This window comes from Cyprinus carpio, unplaced genomic scaffold (assembly GCF_018340385.1).
Source record: "Cyprinus carpio isolate SPL01 unplaced genomic scaffold, ASM1834038v1 S000000097, whole genome shotgun sequence".
Classification (NCBI taxonomy): Eukaryota; Metazoa; Chordata; class Actinopteri; order Cypriniformes; family Cyprinidae; genus Cyprinus; species Cyprinus carpio.
In genome coordinates this window covers 7,244-29,912 of record NW_024872849.1, presented here as the reverse complement: position 1 = coordinate 29,912, position 22,669 = coordinate 7,244, and the positions used below count along the sequence as shown (strand labels likewise).

Genomic DNA, 22,669 nt, shown 5'->3' with positions numbered 1-22,669 from the left:
GAAGACTGTTTCCTGATCCTGGGAGAGAAGACTACAATGCTGGCTGTTCTGACTCACAGTCTGTAAGTACATTTACATATGTAAAGGATTTGCCACTGATGATTCAAACGCGAGTTTTGAGCAATGTAGAGCAGCGGTTCTCAATTCCAGTCCTCACGCCCTCCTGCTCTGCACATTTTGTATGTTTCTCTTATGGCTTCAGACGTTTGTTCTATTCAAAAATAATTGCCCTGCGAATTGGACATCACAGGATATTCCGCCATGATTCCAGTTCGAAGCGAATGTATATGTTCCATTCAAAGTGCATTGAAGTGTGCGAGACGTGAATTTAAATTGTATTTATTTACAGAGGTTTATGATGTCACACTTGTCCATGTGTGAGAAGATGTTGCACAGAGCAAATCCGTGAATGAATGTTCCGAAGTGAGGTAACTTCAACAGGGAGCAGGGGCGGAGCCAGGGGTGGCCAGGGGTGTCCGTGGGGTACCCTACTTTTTTTCTTGACAAGAAATCAATTTAAAAGACACTGCAGCACTGCCGCATCTCTTTATGACCCACAACAAATTGGACACTTTTTAGACGCATACTTCAACTTCGCCCTCCACACCAGGCCACTAGTCAAATTAGCGTGGAAAGGAACATGTGCCAAATGAGCTTCAGTAGAAAACAACAGTGAACTGCGGTCTGGTGAGATGTCATCAGGCTATATATCAGTAAAAAAAAAAAAAAATCCTGTCCTGGCAGCTGTTTTACCATGCTCACAGCGCACACTCTTCAACTTTACGCGAATATAAGGTGTACGATCTATATCGCTTCATCATACATAAAGCTAACAAGAAACTATGGACAGACAATGTAGTTCTGTCATCAGTTAAGCCATGAAATTACCATGAAATAATTGTTTTTTTCTTGTAGTGCTGGTGATCACAATATGGCAAGGGGCATAACATTTCTGTCACACACTTTTGGCATTCGGCCAGTCAGAAGGCACTGGATAGCTGGCCAATCAGAGCACACCTCACTTTTCAGACCGATGAGCTTCGTACAAAACGACGCGTTTCAGAAAGGTGGGGCATAGAGGAGAAACAATAATGTACACTATGTGGAAAATAATGTGTTCACCAAATACACAAAATAATGTTCTTTTTAGCAACATCATATTAAGACTTCACCTGAAAGCAGGTCTATTATTTATTACACTGCCCTTAACCAGTAAAAGTGTTAATGTCATTACTGCCGATATATTGCCAATATATGGACAGCATTCTTACAACCTTTTCAAAATATATGAAAAAACAAATAAAGTAATTCTTTATATTAAAATGTCATACACAGAACAGTCTAAAACAGGGGTGTCAAAATTCAATTCTTGATGGGCCGGAGCCTTGCAGAGCTAAGATTCAACCCTAATTAAAACACACCTGATCCAACTAATCAAGTTCTTCAGGCTTATTTGAAAACTACATCGTATGTGTGTTGGAGCAGGGTTGGAACTAAACTCTTGTAGGGCTCCAACCCCTCCAGGAATTGAGTTTTGACACCACACTAATCTTAAAACATTAAATTATTTTTCAGTTCTGTAGTCTATCATATAAATTTAATTATTTTCTTTTATTTCTGTCTATGCTCTTCAGTATTTACAGCATAGCTTCTGAAAGCAAATGAGCATGTGAGGCTATGTATGGACAAAGTTATTGTGCACTCCCAGAGACAGTGAAAGCTCCAACAGAATGGCAGAGAATTAAAGAATACCCGCCTCACTCAGAGCAATGTGAATGTGCAAGCATACTGATTGGTGGGGTGACTGCTCCAGCTGTCACCAGGCAGAACACAAAACTCTGCTAGCACACTCTTCACACTTAATCTCTTTCTACCAGATTTTTCTCTTGCTCTCTTTCCAATCAGTTCCTGTAAAAATGGGTCGTGCTCATTGACCCCACTTGTATGTCTCATGAAAAATCCAGCTTTTCTTTTTTTCTAGCCCTCATCCCCCAGCCACTGAGTATGAATATTTTATATTAGCAACAGCTGATAAGCAGACCAGAAGTAGACCAATATCAGAGAATAAATACTCTTCTGTACCCTTTACAGTCAAGAAAGCAACAATTTGGTGAAAGCTCTTCAGCTTCAAGTAGCTGCAACAGTGAAGTGTCTTATGTAAAGCAGTGTCTCACTGAAGACTGTTTAATCAAACACTGCTATCTGCTTATATTGTGTATAGTGCTGATGGGAAATCAACTGCACCTCTCATGTGGGAGACTTTGACTGGGAACAGACATCAACAGTTATAGATAGCATAATGAAGATTCATTGATCATTTTGTCAAAAGATGTGGAGATGACCTAAAAAGTGAATGGTAATCTGGGGCATTAGTTAATGTGGGACACCTAAGCTCTTTTGGGTACATTTCTTGCTTAATCAGAAACAATTAAAATATTTTGCCATGACCATATTTGTTTGGATGACAACCACAATAAATTGCTCTAATTCATCACAAATTTATTTATTAAAAAGTCTGAACCAAACTCATCTAGGTATCATTAGGGTCTATGGTGCTTTGATGCATAAATCATTAAAAGATGCCAACAAAACAAAAGTGACTGCTGTGCATGTTTTACCATGTATGTTATGCCTCCCTGTAACTGGTGTATACAGATTAGCCAGCATTCCTTGTAAGCACAAATTTACGTCATGTCAAAGCTGAAATAAATGTTTTAATTTTTTTTTTTTGAGTAGTTGAGGCCTGAGCCATCAATGCCTAGAGAGCATTTAGCTTTTTATTGCGCTTGGAAGACTGTGGCAAATGTGATCAATACAATCTATGCCAACGGGTCAGGGGCAGCACTCAACAGTAAATGGCTCACTGACACAATTACAGCTGCATTTATGTTAGCAAGGCTGTTGATTTAAAAAGTGTTAAAATCCATCTGAAGCCTGTGCCTACGACTACAATCACTTTTCTATGACTTCAATTACATTAAGATTAAAAATTAATGGCTAGTATGAAGCTGATACAAATGTTGTGCAACATTATTCAAAATAAATTTTGGCCATGTGTCTTGCACATACTGTAACCTTTCAAGTCACAAGGATGAAAATACATTATGAACATGTCCAAACTCCATGTAAAAAATTTTGAAAAAATAAATAAATAATTAACATCCACATTGTAGAAATGGGACATGGTCTTTTCTGTCATTGCCAGAGGCATTCAGTGTGAGGGAGCATCATGAGTAACAATATTAAGGTTTGTTTATTTTTGTGGCTGTCATTTACATACATTTAGTTAAGAGTGTGTGCCCATGAGTGAATGCACATAATGTTTTATGTCAGCTTGAGTGAGTTGAGTGAGCATTTTATTTTTTATTTATACATTGTTAAAATATTTTCATTCTTACCTTTTAATGGCTTCTTCCTGTGTTTGCTTCTTGTTGATTTTCCCTGAAACTTTATCCAGTTTTTCTCATTCCCCTCGTGACTGATGTTCTGTGAAACCAATCTGTTATATGCTCTTAGTCCATAGTCTTCAACATATTGCAGAAATTTTAGTGAATCCTCCTCTTTTGAGCTAATCATTGCTTACAGGCATTCCAACAGGGTATTCTGCAAATAAAATTCAAATTATAATAGTGATCATTTGAATTATTGTTATTATTATTATATTGCTTTTGATAGATAGATAGATAGATAGATAGATAGATAGATAGATAGATAGATAGATATGATTAGAACTGCTGATTTCATACGCAGTACCATTTTAATGGGTTATTGTGTAAACAAGGATTCTGGGTCAAGTAGATTCTCCCACCATCAGCAAACACAGAGAGATGGTTAAGCCTCAGGAACACACATATAAAGAAATAGTTTATTAGTTTGAGTAATCTGTAGCATTGTAAATAGCCTTGTGTCGTGAAAAAAAGGCCAATGCATTTATCAGCCTGGATTATGAAGCATACTGTGAACAAATGTATGTTAGTGGAGTAATGGGCTGCATTTAGTGAGACACAACATGTTGTGTGATTATTTATTGAGCTTGAGTAACCATATTTTCTACAGAATGTGTTTGTGTGTGGTGTGCGAAGTGCACAAAAAATTATATTAATTAATGCAGAAACGCAGAGTGTGGAGTGTATAGTCTATCGCAATGTACATCTGCAGAGGTCTAGGAGGAGGAGAGGAAATAGCACTCTGTAGTATGTAGGTCAGTATTTTCAGAGTGATCCAAGAATATGGACATGCTTGTTTATGTGTAAGGGGCAGTATTTATGTGTGAGGAGGGAGGTTGTGGGGGGAAAGGGGGTTTAAAGCAGCCAAAAAGGTAATGCACTTCCACCACTGTTGTCTAGCATCCTCTGCATCATCTACATTTGACCTTTAAGAAACTTGTTTTCAGAGCAGATTTTTAGTTGTGTTCAGTTCATATTCACTTTCTTCTTATTGCATTTGAACATGTTCAATGTCATATGACTTTGCTGAGTTAGTCAGTAGGACTTTTGCAAAAGTTTCAAGTTTGTGTTTGCCTTCTTTAACACAATTCAGTGAGGTTTATGCTTACAACAGGAAAAAAAACTATTTGACAATGCGATAAGAAAATGTAATATATTCTTTGAAAACAAGATGTAATTTCTATGATTCACAAGTAATTTAATCTTGTTTTAAGGATATTTGTACTTTTTGTGCATCAGTGTGTGATGCTATTATACACCACACTTCTGATGGCTTGGTGAAATGGCTTGTTTCTAAGCATCAGATACACTCCTTAATCCTGTAATTTCACTATCCTCTCCCATTTAAACTGTTTCCTTGGTAGATTCTTTAGCATATTCTGCCAACATCTCATCTTATCCTCCATATTCATTTGACAGTATTTGCAACAACTGGAACTATGAGGAGATGTGACCCTATTTTCCAAACTGAACACAATACATGTTTCTAGATAACAACTAGACAGATGGAGACACCATATTCAAAGAACGCAGCTGTAGTTTCAAATCAAAAGAGAAAGTTTATCCAGAAATTTACATCTGAAATCATAAATCTGTAAAATAAGGATAAACGTAAAGTTTCAAGAAAGGGATGAGAGCTCAGTTGATTTTTGTACTTACAGAGGAACTAGGTCCCTGCAGGCTACAATGCCACCCATTTCAGGTAGCTCCATTGGACTCCCAAAAGCACCTGGGACTGATTTCCTGAGATTCCAACTCCAGTCCAGTAGGAAAGTTTCAAGCCATTTCAAAGTCAAGCCCCGGTCCATTAACTTGAACCCCCAAACTTCAGGTGCATAAAAGCAGGAGGCAGGGAGAATGTTGTCGTGACACTAGTTATCTGCCTAGAACCTTCAGCCCCCTGTGTATGCACGTAAATCTAGCTAAAAGATGCTCTCCTCTTTCTTCTGTACATGCTACATCTGCTTAAGTGCAACAACATTTTGAGAACAACCTGAGAAAAACATCATTTCTAATTCCCATCCACATGCACTTTCAAAAGTCTTAGTACAGCACAAAGCAAAAAGGTCCTCGAGTCTTCCAAGATGAACCACACAGGCTCAGGAGATGAACTTTTGAAATTAATCCTTGTTTTTTTTTTTGTTTTTGTTTTTTTGTTTAAGGACACACTTGAGCAGGGGCTGTGCTGGGCACCTCACAGCAGTGCTGGTTCTCAGATGTACGGCTCCTCTCTGAGTTGATGCCACAGCAGATTAAATCGGGCTGCACAACACAAAGAACACGCCTCCACCCTCCTCCTCTCTCCCCCGCACATGCACACGCTCACACCGTTTCCAGCTATCAGTACCAAGGACAGCTCCTCTGCAGCCCTGCTATTGTTGGTGGGCTGTAGTTAAAGGGGCAGGAAAATATGTCAGTCATGGCACATTGGGCAGGGTGGGTGTCCAGGGTGTGACCTCATTAGACTGTACAACTGTAAGCACCACTCCCAGTGTCCTCAACCAGTAAACAACACAGTGAAAAGGCCAAGCCTTAAATTAAAAGTCACATTATGAAGTAAACTACATGGTTTGTTTATGCATTCATATTTATATCTGTTTTTGATTTTAAAAGCAGAAATAGCTAACAATTTAGCTTTCTCTGAATCTTTCAGTCAACACACACACACACACACAAAATAGAACAGAGTTGGTATGTTTGAGATTTGTTTGCATGGTTATTGCAGCAATGAATGCAGGGGGTTATTCAAATGGTTCATTTCTGTCAACACAAAGGGATGAAAAACAGTGATCTGTTGTTTTGTTCAAGACCTCCCACCCCCCACCCCCATCTCCCCTCCCTCACTTTCCACCTCCCTACCTCCCACAGTCTCTGTGTCTGTGACTGATGTAACACAAAACTATGTCAGAGGCATTTAAAAGCATCCGTGTACTTACTTTCATACCACGCAAACTACAAAACATTACAGAGCTCACAGGCTTTTTGTTGAGAGGACCAGGGACTGTAATTAACCAGCTTGATCTCTCAAAGACAGTTCTGTCTGCAGTAATAATTTTTTTTCTGCCAGTTAAAGCCTGATTGCTGCTATTAACCAGATTTGAGACTTTTGAGCTGGTTTTTGGAGAAGAATAAAGTCATCGAGTGATGGGCTAGTTTTCATTACTCTGGGGTGGAAGAGTTGAGGATACAGCGGGTCAGTGGATGAGAAAAGGGCATTTAAAGATGACAGGCTCTCATTAAAGTTTTACTGCACCTTATTTCCACATCAATGCCTGACCAACCAAAGTGGGCCACCAGTCTGCTATTTTTTCACCTTGATTGGAACTGAAAATCTCATACGCACACACATAAGATATTTTGAGAAATATCCATACAAAGTGATAACCAAAACTTTTCATCCCTCTGAGACATCTAAAGGACAGGGTTCCTTAAGTAAGAACTGCTAAAACCATTTGGTGGCCTATACAACTGAAATGTCAACAAAAGTGTGAGCTCTTGTAAGAGGAATGATACGAAGGTGAAAATTCGGGTCTGGGGGCCACATTCCTTTAAACAGGTGGCAGACTGAATCTGGGATTTTTCCTCTTAAGCCCAAAGTATATATATTTTCTACACGTATGCAGTGGTCCGCATACGGTGCGCATTATGCAAATTTCTTCTTCAGAACAATATGGACATACTGTACATGCACTGCCTGATTTTATACCTGTGTGCAAATTGCACATGTGCATTTATTTATTAGGGGCCAAGCACCGAAAGTGCGTAGGCACCTATTGAAATCGTTGGCATTATTATTAGGGGCCAAGCACCGAAGGTGCGTAAGCATCTATTGAAATCATTTGCGTTATTATTATTAGGGGCCAAGCACTGAAGGTGCGTAGGCACCTATAGATGGTAGACAACCAAAATGGGTAATGCCGCCGCGCGTACCAGTCGCGTGTTAAAATCATTCGCGAAACTACCGCCAGGTGGCGCAAAGGGACGGGTTGCGAACTGAATGTAATTGTAAAATGAAAGGAAGACGTTAAACAACAATAACATTATAATATACATTATAACATCCCTAAAAAGCCATTAAAAATAGGATAGTCTTAGGCTACAGTCTACTCATCAAAAAATAAAAAATAAACCTTTACACAATGCTCTTATGCATGCTATTGTTTTTAAACAGTCATTTTATATATATATATACTTATACCAAGAATGAACCGAAATGAAAACATTTTAATCCGTATATACGGATTAAAATTGTTTTCATTTCTGTTCATTCTTGGTTTAAAAATAATAATAATAATAATAATAATAATAATCTTCAGGTTCCATTAGCAGAGCGAAATGAGAACGGTCCAGCATTTACAAATAATTCTTATTAACTCTGTTATTATTCTTGATTTTTTAAACTGCTAACACTTTGCATTTTTGAATTATGCCTTTACTGTGTGACCAATAATTGTGAATTGTGACTTTGATCGCGCTGGTGCCTCACGCGCACATATTCATTGGAAACAGCAGTCGTTCACCGAGCCATGCGGCGCGAGCAGCGGGCCACTTTGGCATAATTTTGCTAATTATGATTTTTTTTTTTTTTTCGTCGATACTGAAACACGTGTGAAATCCAAAGCCTATTTTACCTAATGAATACGAGTTTAGCTTCAAAAATGGGCAACATGTTTGGATTTGCCCCGAATGAAAGAGATAAGCCCAACATAATGTATCGCTTTATATTATTTTTAATTATTATTATTTTTGTTGTTGTTTATAAGCCTATATTATTATATAGCCTGCTGCAATTATATTTATCCATTAGAATTATATATTTGTAATTCTTGTTCTGTTCTGATAATTTTTTTAAAATTTAAAGGATTTGTTGTAAAGTGAAGGGAACTAAAAAATGTCCTGTTGGTACATTAGCCTATAGCATTATTAGGCCTGCCGTTATTATTTCTGAATGTAATAAAATGCAACTCTCACAAATGTAATTTATTTTTTAGCGGGTTTTCGTGTATGTTTTTATCCAGCTTTATTTTTCCATTGCATCTAAAAATGACTTTGTGCATCACATTCACTTCGTGAACAAACAAATATAACTTCAGATCTGCCTCCTGCATTGCTCAGCTGTGGACGATTTCAAAATGTTTGATATAAAGGTTGCTGTCACATTTTATACAGGAATTGTTCATTTAAAAAAAAAAAAAAAAATCAAATTATATTGTTAGTTTTATGCTAACATGCACTCAAGTCTTCGGATACTATACAAGATACAAGTTCATTTAGGCTAGCATGCACTGTGACATTTTACCGTTTCAACTTATAAACTTTTTTAAAGTCAGTTTAATAGTATTGAAATTCAAGTTGAATCTCGAAAAAAATGTTTTTTTAATTAAATTATTTCTATGAATTAATAAGTTAGCATTACTTTTTCATCATAGCATTTTTTACGAGCTGTATTCGTTTTCTGAAACCAAGCACCCACTTTTTTCTTTTTAAAATCTATGAATCGCTCGCATATCTCCTACAACCTACAAATAAGGGCTAATAGAGGTTCTTTCTTTAATTATTTATTTATAATGTTTATTCTTGAAGAAAATAAGTATTTATTCTTTAATAAAATAAGGGATACAAATATTTGTAATGTACAATAATATAGGCCTATATCTGCCTGCAGTTAAAAAGTTATATTTGTTTTGATTCATCCATTTATGTTACAATTAGCCTATTCTAAAAATAAAAATAAATAATGTCATAAAAAATGCCATCGGTCTGAATAAATTTTACCATTATAGAGTTGGGGCAGTAATTTAGGAGGTGAAAATACAGTACAATTACAAATGGCATGGGATTTTAAAGCATGACAACTGAAGGTCTATGAAACATTTGATGCATTTTTTTAAACAATGGCACTTAAAGTTTTCAACTAAAATATTACTATTTCAACCATATAGCCTGTGAATAAATAAATAAAATGCATACTTTTCAGTGAAAGAACACTGAGAGTGTAGGTTGCTTCTGGTGTTTGGATTTGTACTTCAATATAATGAGCTCCAAGTTTAAGGATAGCCTACACTAGTTGTATTTTTCTTTTTTTTTTTTTTACACTCTATTTAACAGCATTAACTTACAATGAAATACGTCTTCCTTCAGGCAGACTGAATGTTTTCCTGCCTTGCTAAATGTTGGGTCAGTTTGCGCTAGTCCCGCACGCTGTGAAGCGGGAGTAGCTTACGGAGGATTCCGCCTGGTCTTAAAGCCTTCCGCAAACGCCTACGTTCACAAATAACAATGATTTTGGCAAAAATAATGATTAATTATCAATTGATAATTTGTTATTATTTTGGTCTAGTGAAAATAATAATATGGGCTGCGGGAAAATAATGTATAAAAAGAGAAGGGCTGCTGTGAGTGCAGGCATGTTTCAACCCAGTAAACATTACAACACACCGTTCCTCACAGCTAAAAAACAGACCGAGTTCAGTTCAGCTGGAGGGGGCTAGGGGTAGTTCTGTATAGCTTGTGGGGGTCGAGATAAAGGTGTGAATTTCTTGCTCTTTCATATGGACAGTCTTATGAGGGTTTCAAACTTGCAGAACAGGTTTTAGGACAACTTTAAAGAAAGGTTTGATCTTCAAATGTTGACTACTGTATAGCGCAATAAAGTTTATTAGTTATTATAACTTAATTTCAGAGGAACTTGCCTTAACTTAAAAAAAAAAAAAAACTGTTGCATTAGGGCTGGGCGATAGGCCTATGGCCTAAAAAAATCACAAAACAATCCTTCAAAAAAAAAACTGATTTACAATTTAAATCGATTTTTTTTTGCCTCCCTACTTAAAATCAATATTCAAATGACAAAGAAATTGTTCTAAACAAGTTTTAATATAAAAAATATTATTTTTTTTAATACTAGCCCATCATGCCATCCACTCGGCGTTAAGAGCTGTTCAGATTAAAACTGCCAGCTCCGCAGTGAGTCAGTGTCATGGACGGAGGACAGACCAAGTGTAGGCCTAAATCAGTTTTCTAGTCTATATTTTCATCTCGTTATGCCACTGGTTTAGGTTATGTATTTATTTTTATTTCTTATATCAATTATTTGTAAATATAGCAGACACTGTCTAACCTTGTCTACACCGGACGGCCTTGTTCATATTGGGCTAAACATCTCTCTCATTCGGCAGTACAGTAGGCCTATGTGAGCGGAGTGGAGCAGCAACAATTTCCCTCTAATCACTAAGCTCCTGCGTTCATTGATACCAGAAACACTTCTCCGCCTTCACTCCGTGGCTAAAGTTGAAATGTTATGTTCATAATAGCTTATAAAAATAAAATAAAAATAAATAAATAAATAAATAAAATTACAGGAGAGTTTCAAAGGGGATTAGGCTATTGTGTGCAAACTTTTTGTCCTACCAAACGCCAAACTAATAAAATTGTCAGCATTAAAAGGTATAATTGCTGCTTTCTGCTGTGCAAATTTTGTTTGTGATGAAAATAACAGTTTACATTTTCGTCAGTTATTTTATCTACAGATCGATGCATTTGTTACAGATTTCTGCTCATTCAAAATCAGATACAGATGAAGTAGCCTACTGTAAGATTACATTTGTTTGAATGCATTATTGCGACAGCGATTACGTGTGAATGTGCTGTATCTGTTTAAATTATGCTTTAATCCGAAAAATAATCAGTAAAATAAAGACAAACTCCTTGAGAACTAGCCTGTAACATCCCGCTCGACTATTGCCGTCATTATAGTCTTCTGATCGGAGAGATTGTGTATCAAGATATAGCTAAATATGTTTATCATGTGAATTCTTGCTAAATATGCAGTTATAATACGGGCTGTTGGCATGAATTGTATTCGTGATGGAGCGGTGCTGGAGCGAGTGAAAACCACGACGCTCCTGACTTTTAAAAAATCCGCTCCTCTTCAGTCAGAATCACTCCGCTCCGCTCATACTCTGCTCGACAGCGTGTCTCAAACGCACGGGGGAGGCTTGAGCCCAATCATTCTCAAAACATAAAATATTTATTTTATTTCAATTTTCGTTTTTGTGTTTCAGAGGAAAAATCAGTGTTAAGGCATCTCTCCATTACAGACCATTCTGAAGGAAGAATTTATGCAAAAGCATATAAAATTCTTTAAAAACTTTAACAGAGATGTCTAGATGGTATTTAATAGGTCAGCTTCCCACGTAAGATTTTTCTAGTTACTAGTCGTTCATTTGTCATTATTTCAACTAATCGCAAGTTTATATTAAATTTACAACTATAATCCAGCCTTAATATATTCCACGCTCAAGAACATGCATTAAGTTCGTCACAAAGCACAGGCAGAAGTAGCCTAATAATTATGAAAAAGGAGACATTTTAATTATTTATTAATAAACAAATGTTATCTTGTCGGCTGCAAGACGAAATTCACAGTGCTGACTCTCTCCACATGGACGCGCCTTTAAACAGAAATACAACCTTCACACATTACATAATGCTTTCATTTTGAATTGATTCGTTTAAAAGACATTTCAAGCTTTCTGTAGATATATTTCTCATGTATGTGAGACGCCACAATTTTCAGTTATTTCATTATTAGGAAAAAAATTACGTGATTGAGAGGGCGCCTCCCTGTCATGCATTAATAATTTGTGCACAAACACTTGAATATAAATAATAATTCACATTTTGCATATGCATTACAAAGTAAATATTTTTTTACATGCAATTATCCAAAATAAAACCAAACAAGATTTGTAATGAAGATAAAATATGTAGACAAATAAGAATAAATGCTGCGTGCACTCAGCATCATGCAGAGCAAATCTTGCACTGATATTTTACGGAATATTATACAAACCTGCATTTAAATGCGGCTGCAATTTATTTATTTTATTTTATTTATTTATTTTTACTTTACTTAAATTATATGAAAGCAAGCAAAGAAGACTCCATTTAAAATCACTGAAGTTGTCAATTAGTAAAGCTCTTTTTTTTTTTTACATCGTGTACACTTTGTTGATAAGTGAGGACGTTTTTATTAATCCATCCATTCTTTAGAGTTGCAATTATTTAGTTAAATCGTGCAGGTTTAATTTATTCGTTTCTTGTTTTAATTAGGCCTAAATAATGGGAGCGAAATTATACAGTGCCCAAAGTAAAACTAAAATAAATAAAATAATTTATAAAACACGCAAGCCTAGCTCACAATAGGCTATCACTTTTAATGCTCCGATGCAAAGTAAACCACATTTTCTTTTTAATAATATAACACATAATTCATATTATATAAATAATACTGCACACTATTTAAATGTGTCTAATCTAACATATTGTGTAGAGAAAATATAAGCACATGCTCATAGGCTTGACATTTATCCTGCTTGAATTCGTTCTAAGAAACGCACATATCTTCATAAGGACTAAACTTTCATCTGTGAATATAAAATATTTTTTCTTTCATTTTCCCCGACTGCAATCAAATATAACACTTCGGTGAGGCAAAGCTGACATCTATTTGCGAAAATGTGCTTTGATGTGCTTGTTTGAAAACCTGTGATTAAAGCACCACTCAGCGGTCAAAAGCTGCAAATGCACTTTGCAGACACCGCGGCGGCGGTACGAGCGGCGGTAGAAACGACATTTTGGATGTCCACCTACTGTATTGTATCCGTTGGCGTTATTAGGGGCCAAGCACCGAAGGTGCGTAGGCACCTATTGTATCCGTTGGCGTTATTAGGGGCCAAGCACCAAAGGTGCTTAGGCACCTATTGAAATCGTTGGCGTTATTAGGGGCCAAGCACCGAAGGCGCTTAGGCACGTATTGTATCCGTTATTGTGATTTTTTTTCTTCCGCCGCAAGTCTATGGCAGCCCATAGAACCGCTTGCGGGAAAGTTGTGAAATTTGGCACACTGATAGAGGACAGTGTCAACATTAATCATAGTAAATTTGGAGTCTCTAACTCCAACTCTCTAGCGCCACCACTTGTCCAAAGTTTCAATATCTTTATGCTAATAACTTTTGAAATGTAAGGTACAGAAGGAAAATTATTTTTTCCTCTGAATCCTTGGCTCAGGCCGAGTCGAATGGACACAAAAAATTCAACAATCGCAAGGTTTAGTTTTTTCGCTATTTTCAATTGTTCGAAAAAACCTACTTTTTCGAACTCGTTCTAGACAGTTAGTCCGATTTTCATGAAAATTGGCTCAGATCATCTTCAGACCATTCTGGCAAAAAGTAATGGAATTCAAGTTGATTCGTCCAACCGTTCTCAAATACCACGAGAACAAATTCTACGAAAAGCATGCAAAAAAATGCTTGTGAGGCTATAAACTCCGCAACGGTTTGGCATATTGAGACCAAACTTGGTGTGTGTTATAACAAGCATGACCTGAGATTACCTGCAGTGTTTCGATGCAGCGCCACCTAGTGGTCAGGAGATATGAAAAAATGCATATTTTTGCTTATAACTTCTGAATGGTTTGGCCAAAAATCACAAAACTTCTCTTCTCTTCTCTTTAGATTCGGAGGGACATGTAAAGTCGACTGATATCCAATTTTCCCGTGTCGGCCATTTTGAATTATGTTTCAAAATGCTGTATTTTTTTAATGAATTATTGTATTGTTACGAAAATAATTACAAATATAGCTGCAAGCAGCAATTGCGGGGAGCTGTTACCAAATTGATGTGGCATCGGTTCTATGGGCTGCCATAGACTTGTGGCGGAAGAAGAAGAAGAAGAAGAAGAAGAAATATAGCTGCAAGCAGCAATTACGGGGCCAAGCACCTACAGGAGCAAGCTTCAGACGAACGGCAGGAATGAGTAATTAAAAACCGTTTTAAGATTATTTTAGGGCAAAAATGGCTTGAAAACAATAAACACAACAGCTAGTAATAGGATTTATTGGCTTATCACGTTTGACCAATAGGTGGCGCTGTTGCCAAATTAGTGTGGAATGGTCAGTGTGAAGTGACTATTGCACATACAAAGTTTGGTGTCAGTATGTCTAAGCTTTGAAGAGATATAGCCTTAGAGTCATTTTGACACAGTGCTTAAAGTTTATAACAGCACTGTATGAAAACAGTTTTGTCTATTAACACGAAATCCACAACTTTTTGTCAGCACAGTCTGAAGATCATCTGATTCGATTTTGGTGAAAATCGGACCAAAGGTTGATGAGGAGTGCAAAAAAAGTATGTTTTCAACAAATCAATATGGCCGACAGAAAGTTCAGCTTATTATGACATAATTGATATGTATGTTGTCAGCATGACCCAAGGAATATTTTAAGACCAGTTTCATTACAATAGGCCAATGAAATCAAAAGTTATGAAATTTTCAAAAATGTTAATAATTAAGGATTAATGAATGTTTATTACTCCAGACCAATAGGTGGCGCTGTTACCAAATTAATGTGGCGTGATCAATTTGTGGTGACAATGGCACATGCAAAGTTTGGTGTAAATATGTCAAATCTGTGCAGAGATACAGCCTCAGATACATTTTGGCATCCTTCCAGCAAATTCTTTGGTGCGCTAAACGAAAACCGTTTCGTTTATTGACACCAAATCCATAACTTTTTGCCAGCATCGTCTGAAGATGATCTGAGTCACATTTGGTGAAAATTGGACTAACGGTCTAGGAGGAGTTTGAAATATTAGGTTTTCAACATGAATCAAAATAGCGGACAGGAAGTTTGGCCAATTTTGTCGTAATTGGTATCGATGTTCTCGGCATGATCCAAAGAATATAGGGAGACCAGTTTTATTCCAATAGTCCAATGTATTCAAACGTTATTAGCATTTATTTTAAATTTCTTTAAAACTTTTGACCAGAAGGTTGCACTGTGCCCAAAGTTATTGAGTACCATCAGGGCATGGTGTCAAACATTTTTGTAATTAGTTTCGTAACGATACGCTAATGCGTTTCTGAAATACAGCAACTTAGATAATAATTCAAAATGGTCGACACCTAAAATGGCCGACATGGGAAAATTGGATATCATTTGACTCAACATGACCCACCGAATCTAATGAGACCAGTTTTGTGATTTTTGGCTAAACCATTCAGAAGTTATAAGCAAAAATATGCATTTTTCATATCTCCTGACCACTAGGTGGTGCTGTGTCGAAACACTGCAGGTAGTCTCAGGTCATGCTTGTTATAACACACACCAAGTTTGGTCTCAATACGCCAATCCATTGCGGAGTTATAGCCTCACAAGCATAATTGCGTGCTTTTCATAGAATTTTTTCACATGGTATTCAAAAACGGTTGGACAAATCAACTTGAATTCCATAACTTTTTGTCGGCATTGTCTGAAGATGATCTGAGCCAATTTTCGTGAAAATCGGACTAACCGTCTAGGACGAGTTTGAAAAAGTAGGTTTTTCAAACAATTGAAAATAGCGAAAAAACTAAACCTTGCGATTTTTGAATTTCGAGGTTCATTCGACTCGGCATGAGCCAAGGATTCAGAAGAAATAAGAATATTCATTTTGTGGCTTACGGTTCAAAAAGTTATTAGCATAAAAATATTGAAATTTTGGACAAGTGGTGGCGCTAGAGAGTTGGAGTTAGAGACTTCAAATTTGCTATAGTTAATGATGGGACTGTCCTCTATCAGTGTGCCAAATTATACAACTTTCCCGCAATCGGTTCTATGGGCTGCCATAGACTTGCGGCGGAAGAAGAAGAAGAAGAAGAAATCAAGAAGAAAAGAAGAAGAAGAATAAATATAGCTGCAAGCAGCAATTACGGGGCCAAGCACTCCAGCGGCATATTAAGGAGCTAAGCATGGCATGGAGCATCACACCAAATGCAACAGTGAGCAATTACAGCAATTTTAGGATGATTGTAATTGAAATGGCGGAAAAATCATAAATACAAGCACTAGTATTATGATTAAATAACTTATCACTTTTGACCAACAGCTGGCGCTGTAATCAAATCATTTTGGTGTGTTCTGTGTGAGGTGACAATGGCACACACAAAGTTTGGTGTCATTACACCAAAGCATTGCAAAGATATAGGCTGAAGTGTCATTTCGGCATCATGCCTGAAATTCGTCGCTATGGTATGCGAAAACGGTTTCGTCTATCGACACAAAATCCATAACATTTTGTCAGCATACTCTGAAGATCATCTGATTCAATTTTGGTGAAAATCGGACCAACGGTTGATGAGGAGTTCGAAAAAGTAGGTTTTCAACATGAATCAAAATGGCGGACAGGAAGTTCAGCTTACTCTGGCATATTTGGTATCTATGTTGTCGGCATAAGCCAGGGAATATTTTGAGGCCAATTTCATTGCAATAGTTTTGCCGAGATACAGCCTCAGATGTGTTTTGGCATCTTACGAACAAATTCTTTGATGCGCTAAACGAAATCCGTTTCATATATCAACACGAATTCCATAACTTTTTATCAGCTTGGTCTGAAGATGATCTGAACCAAATTTGGTGAAAATCGGACTAACGGTCTAGGAGGAGTTCGAAAAAGTAGGTCTTCAACTTTAATCAAAATGGCGGACAGGAAGTATGGCCAATTTTGGCATAATTGGTATCAATGTTCTCGGCATGACCAAAAGAATATAGCGAGATGACTTTCATTTCAATAGTCTAATATTTTCAAAAGTTATTAGCATATATTAGATATTTCATTATAACTTTTGACCACAAGGTGGCGCTGCCACCAAACTTTTTGAGTAGCTTCAGGGCATGGAGCCAAACATTTTTGTAATTATTTTCGTAATGATACGATAATGCGTTCAAAAAATACAGCATCTAAAAACAAAATTCAAAATGGCCGACACCTAAAATGGCTGACACATGAAAATTGGATATCATTCGAATCGGCATTACCCACCGAATCTAAAGAGATCAGTTTTGTGATTTTTGGTCAAACCATTCAGAAGTTATAAGCAAAAATATGCATTTTTCATATCTCCTGACCACTAGGTGGCGCTGCGTCGGAACACTGCAGGTAGTCTCAGGTCATGCTTGTTATTACAGACACCAAGTTTGGTCTCAATACGCCAAACCGTTGCGGAGTTATAGCCTCACAAGCATTTTTGCATGTGCTTCGTAGAAATTTTTTTCGCGTGGTATTCGAGAACGGTTTTAGACGAATCAACTTGAATTCCATAACTTTTTGCCAGCATCATCTGAAGATGATCTGAGCCAATTTTCGTGAAAATCAGACTAACCATCTAGGACGAGTTCGAAAAAGTTTTTCGAACAATTGAAAATAGCGGAAAAAAAACAAAACCTTGTGATTTTTGAATTTTGGGATCCATTCGACTCGGCATGAGCCAAGGATTCAGAGGAAAATTTCCGTCTGTGGCTTATGGTTCAAAAGTTATTAGCATAAAGAAATTGAAATTTTGGACAAGTGGTGGCGCTAGAGAGTTGGAGTTAGAGACTTCAAATTTTGCTCTAGTTAATGCTCGGACTGTCCTCTATCAGTGTGCCAAATTATACAACTTTCCCGCAATCGGTTCTATGTGCTGCCATAGACTTGCGGCGGAAGAAGAAGAAGAAGAAGAAGAAACTAAAAGATAGCTGCAAGCAGCAATTACGGGGCCAAGCACTCCAGAGGCAAATTGAGGAGCAAAGCATGGTGTGGCATCATCAGACCAAATGCAACAATGAGCAATTACAGCAATTTTAGGATGATTGTAATTGAAATGGCGGAAAAAATGTCATAAATACAAGCACTAGTATTATGATTAAATGACTTATCACTTTTGACCAACAGGTGGTTGCTGTAATCAAAATCATTTTGGTGTGTTTCTGGTTGGTGAGGTTGACATGCCACACACAAAAATGGTGTCAGTATGCCCAAAGCATTGCAGAGATACAGGCTGAAGTGTCATTTTGGCATCATGGCCTGAAATTCGTCGCTGGGTGCAGTATGCGAAAACGGTTTTGTCTAACGATACAAAATCCATAACTTTTTGTCAGCACAGTCTGAAGATCATCTGATTCAATTTTGGTGAAAATCGGACCAACGGTTTGATGAGGAGTTCGAAAAAGTTTTGTTTTCAACATAAATCAAAATGGCGAACAGGAATTTCAGCGTACTCTGGCATAATGGTATCCATGTTGTCGGCATAAGGCAAGGAATATTTGTGAGACCAGTTTCATTGCAATAGGCTAATGCAATAAAAAGTTATTAGCATTTTCATAAATGTAATTATTAATGGTGAATGAATGATTTATTACTCTTGACCAATAGGTGGCGCTGTTACCACCCGTGATTGGCATGGTGAATGGGTGACAAAACAAATATGCAAGTTTGGTGTAAATATGTCAAACCTTGGTGGCGATACAGCCTCAGATATATTTGGACACTGCAGGTCGGTCTGAATATACGCCACTAGAGATTTTAGACACCATTTTGTATCATCCCCTTTGGCAATCTATAACTTTTTGTTCAGTTTGTGTGACAATGATTCCAACGAATTTGGTGATTATTTGAATCACGGCGGAGGTATTCGAAAAAGTAGGTTTGGACGAATTCAAAATTGACTTCCATAACTTTTTGGCCAGCATAATCTGAAAATGATCTGAGCCAATTATTGAAAATCGTACTAACACACCTAGGTGATGAGTTTCGAAAAAGTAGCTTTTTCGGAACAATTGAAAAAAGTAGTCAACTTACCGTTCCCCCGTTATTAGATATTATTAATTTTTCATTCATTCGACTGGCCTGAGCAGCCTGTCAGTGGCTCAGAATTTGTACATGTGGTTGCACGGTTTACCAACAAATTGGTGCCATTGCAACATTTGAAAAAAATTTGGGACCGTCGTTTCGTATGAGAAGCTTGCAGCATAGACTTCAAAAAGTTAAGAGCTTTCCTCACCTATCATAATAAATTTGACGCATCCCATAACCTCCACACCCGCAATTTTCAATCCACCTAACTGGTCTGCCATAAGAACAAAAAACAGGAAGAAGAAGAAGAATAAGGACAGTGCTCCCCAATTATATCAAACGGCGTTAAGTATTGGCTGTCCATAATATAAATATTTCTGCAGACCATCAGCTATGTGGGGGGCCAAGCAGGCTCCATCAGCATGCTTCAGGTAAACACCAAATTGACTTAGGGACGCAAAAGTAGTAATTTACCCATTTTCAGGATAAAACCGTGTTTCGGCAAAATGGCCGAAAAACAAATAAAGACAAGCACTAGTATTATGATTAATTGGCTTATCACGTTTGCCCAGCCGTCAGGTGGCCGCTGTTGCCAAATAGTGTGGAACTGGTCAGTGTGAGGTGATAATGGCACATACAAAAAGTTTGGTGTCAGTAGCCACAGCATTGCCAGAGATAAGGCTGTGTCATTTTTTGGCCATCATGCTTGAAGTTTCTACGCTGTGGTACGCGGAAAACGGTTTTGTCCCCTATCGCACAAAATCCAAACATGTGTCAGCACAGTCCGGAAGATCATATCTGATTCAATTTTGGTGAAAATCGGAACAACGGTTGATGAGGAGTGCAAAAAAGTAGGTTTTCAAACATAAATCAAAATCTGTGCCGACGGAGACAGGTTCCTCCCTTAGGCATAATTGATATGTATGTTGTCGGGCATAACCCAAGGAATATTTTGGAGACCAGTTTTCATTTGCAATAGGTCAATGAAATCAAAAGTTCTTAAATTTTCAAAAATGCTAATAATTAAGAATTTAATGAATGTTTATTACTCTACCAATAGGTGGCGCTGTTACCAAATGGATGTGGCGTGATCAATTTGTGGTGACAATGGCAAATGCAAAGTTTGGCTGTAAATATGTCAAATCTGTGCAGAGATACAGCCTCAGATACATTTTGGCATCCTTACAACAAATTCGTTGGTGCGCTAAACGAAAACCGTTTCGTATATCGACACGAAATCCATAACTTTTTGCCAGCATGGTCTGAAGATGATCTGAGTCACATTTGGTGAAAATCGAACTAACGGTCTAGGAGGAGTTCGAAAAAGTAGGTTTTTTTAAACATGAATCAAAATGGCGGACAGGAAGTTTGGCCAATTTTTGTGCGTAATTGTTATCGATGTTCTCGGCATGATCCAAAGAATTTAGGGAGACCAGTTTTCATTCCAATAGTCCAATGTATTCAAACGTTATTAGCATATCTTGTAAATTTCTTTATAACTTTTGACCACAAGGTGGCGCTGTGCCCAAAGTTTTGAGTACCATCAGGGCACGGTGTCGAACATTTTTGTAATTAGTTTCGTAATGATACGCTAATGCGTTTGTGAAATACAGCAACTTAGAAAATAATTCAAAATGGCCGACGCCCAAAATGGCTGACATGGGAAAACTGGGTATCCATTGGGCGATTCAACATGATGCACCAAATCTGAAGAGACCAGTTTTTTGACCAAACCACAAACAATTCATAAGCAAAAATATGCATTTTTCGTATCTCCTGACCACTAGGGGGCACTGCGTCGAAACACTGCAGGTAGTCTCAGGTCATGCTTGTTATATCACCCACCACTACACCAAGTTTGGTCTCAATACGCCAAACCGTTGCAGAGTTATAGCCTCACAAGCATTTTTGCGTGATTTTTCTTGAATTCGGTTGCGTGTTATTCCAGAACGTTTGGAATAATCAACTTGAATTCCATAACTTTTTGCCAGCATGGTCTTAAGATGATCTGAGCTAATTTTTGTTGAGAAAAGGACTAACCGTCTAGGAAGAGATAGAAAAAGTACTTTTTTTGAAATCTAAAAATAGAAAAAAAACCTAAACCTTGCGATTTTTGAATTTTGGGGTTCAATCGACTTGGCATGAGCCAAGGATTCAGAGAAAAAAGATAATGTTCCTTATGTACCTTAGGTGGTTCAAAACGTTATTAGCATACATTTTTTGAAAAAGTTTGGATAAGTGGTGGCGCTAGAGAGTTTGAGTTAGAGACTTCAAATTTGCTATGGTTAATGTTGACACTGTCCTCTATCAGCGTGCCAAATTTCACAACTTTCCTGCTAAGCAATCGGTTCTATGGGCTGCCATAGACTTGCGGCGGAAGCGAAGAAGAAGAAGAATAATAATAATATAACTAATAACGTAATAATAGGTGCCTATACGCACCTTCGGTGCTTGGCCCCTATAATAAATTCGAACTACAATAGAAGAAGAATCCTAAACGGATCAATGCAAGCCTCAGCAATTACGGTGGCCAAGCACTACAATAGTAGAGCAAGCTTCAATATACACGAACAAAGCAGACGAATGAGTAATTAAAACCGTTTTAAAGATTATTTTAGGCAAAAATGGCTTGAAAAACAATAAAGACAACAACTAGTAATAGGATTTATTGGCTTATCACGTTTTGACCAATAGGGGGCGCTGTTGTCCAAATTAGTGTGGAATGGTCAGTGTGTGAAGTGACTATTGCACATACAAAGTTTGTTGTCAGTATGTCAAAGTTTTGAAGAGATATAGCCTTAGAGTCATTTTGACACAGTGCTTAAAGTTTATAACGGTGCTGTACGAAAACGGTTTAGTCTTTCGACACGAAATCCACAACTTTTTGTCAGCACAGTCTGAAGATCATCTGATTCGATTTTGGTGAAAATCGGACCAACGGTTGATGAGGAGTGCAAAAAAAGTATGTTTTCAACATAAATCAAAATGGCCGACAGAAAGTTCGGCTTATTATGACATAATTGATATGTATGTTGTCGGCATGACCCAAGGAATATTTTGAGACCAGTTTCATTACAATAGGTCAATGAAATCAAGTTATGAAATTTTTCAAAATGCTAATAATTAAGAATTAATGAATGTTTATTACTCCAGACCAATAGGTGGCGCTGTTACCAAATTGATGTGGCGTGATCAATTTGTGGTGACAATGGCACATGCAAAGTTTGGTGTAAATATGTCAAATCTGTGCAGAGATACAGACTCAGATACATTTTGGCATCCTTCCAGCAAATTCGTTGGTGCGCTAAACGAAAACCGTTTCATATATCGACACGAAATCCATAACTTTTTGCCAGCATCGTCTGAAGATGATCTGAGTCACATTTGGTGAAAATTGGACTAACGGTCTAGGAGGAGTTTGAAAAAGTTAGGTTTTCAACATGAATCAAAATGGCGGACAGGAAGTTTGGCCAATTTTGTCGTAATTGGTATCGATGTTCTCGGCATGATCCAAAGAATTTAGGGAGACCAGTTTCATTCCAATAGTCCAATGTATTCAAACGTTATTAGCA

At 37.3% G+C, this 22,669-nt stretch overlaps 1 long non-coding RNA gene across 1 annotated transcript; it reads right to left on the bottom strand.

Annotated features, from left to right (window-relative positions):
- Nucleotides 1-3,548: 3,548 nt before the first annotated feature.
- LOC122142748 lies at nucleotides 3,549-5,363 on the bottom strand. Its single transcript, XR_006158774.1, has 2 exons — nucleotides 5,106-5,363; nucleotides 3,549-3,603 (listed from the first exon to the last, which is right to left on the bottom strand). It is a non-coding gene; the product is annotated as an uncharacterized LOC122142748 (long non-coding RNA).
- Between the last annotated feature and the right edge of the window lie 17,306 nt (nucleotides 5,364-22,669).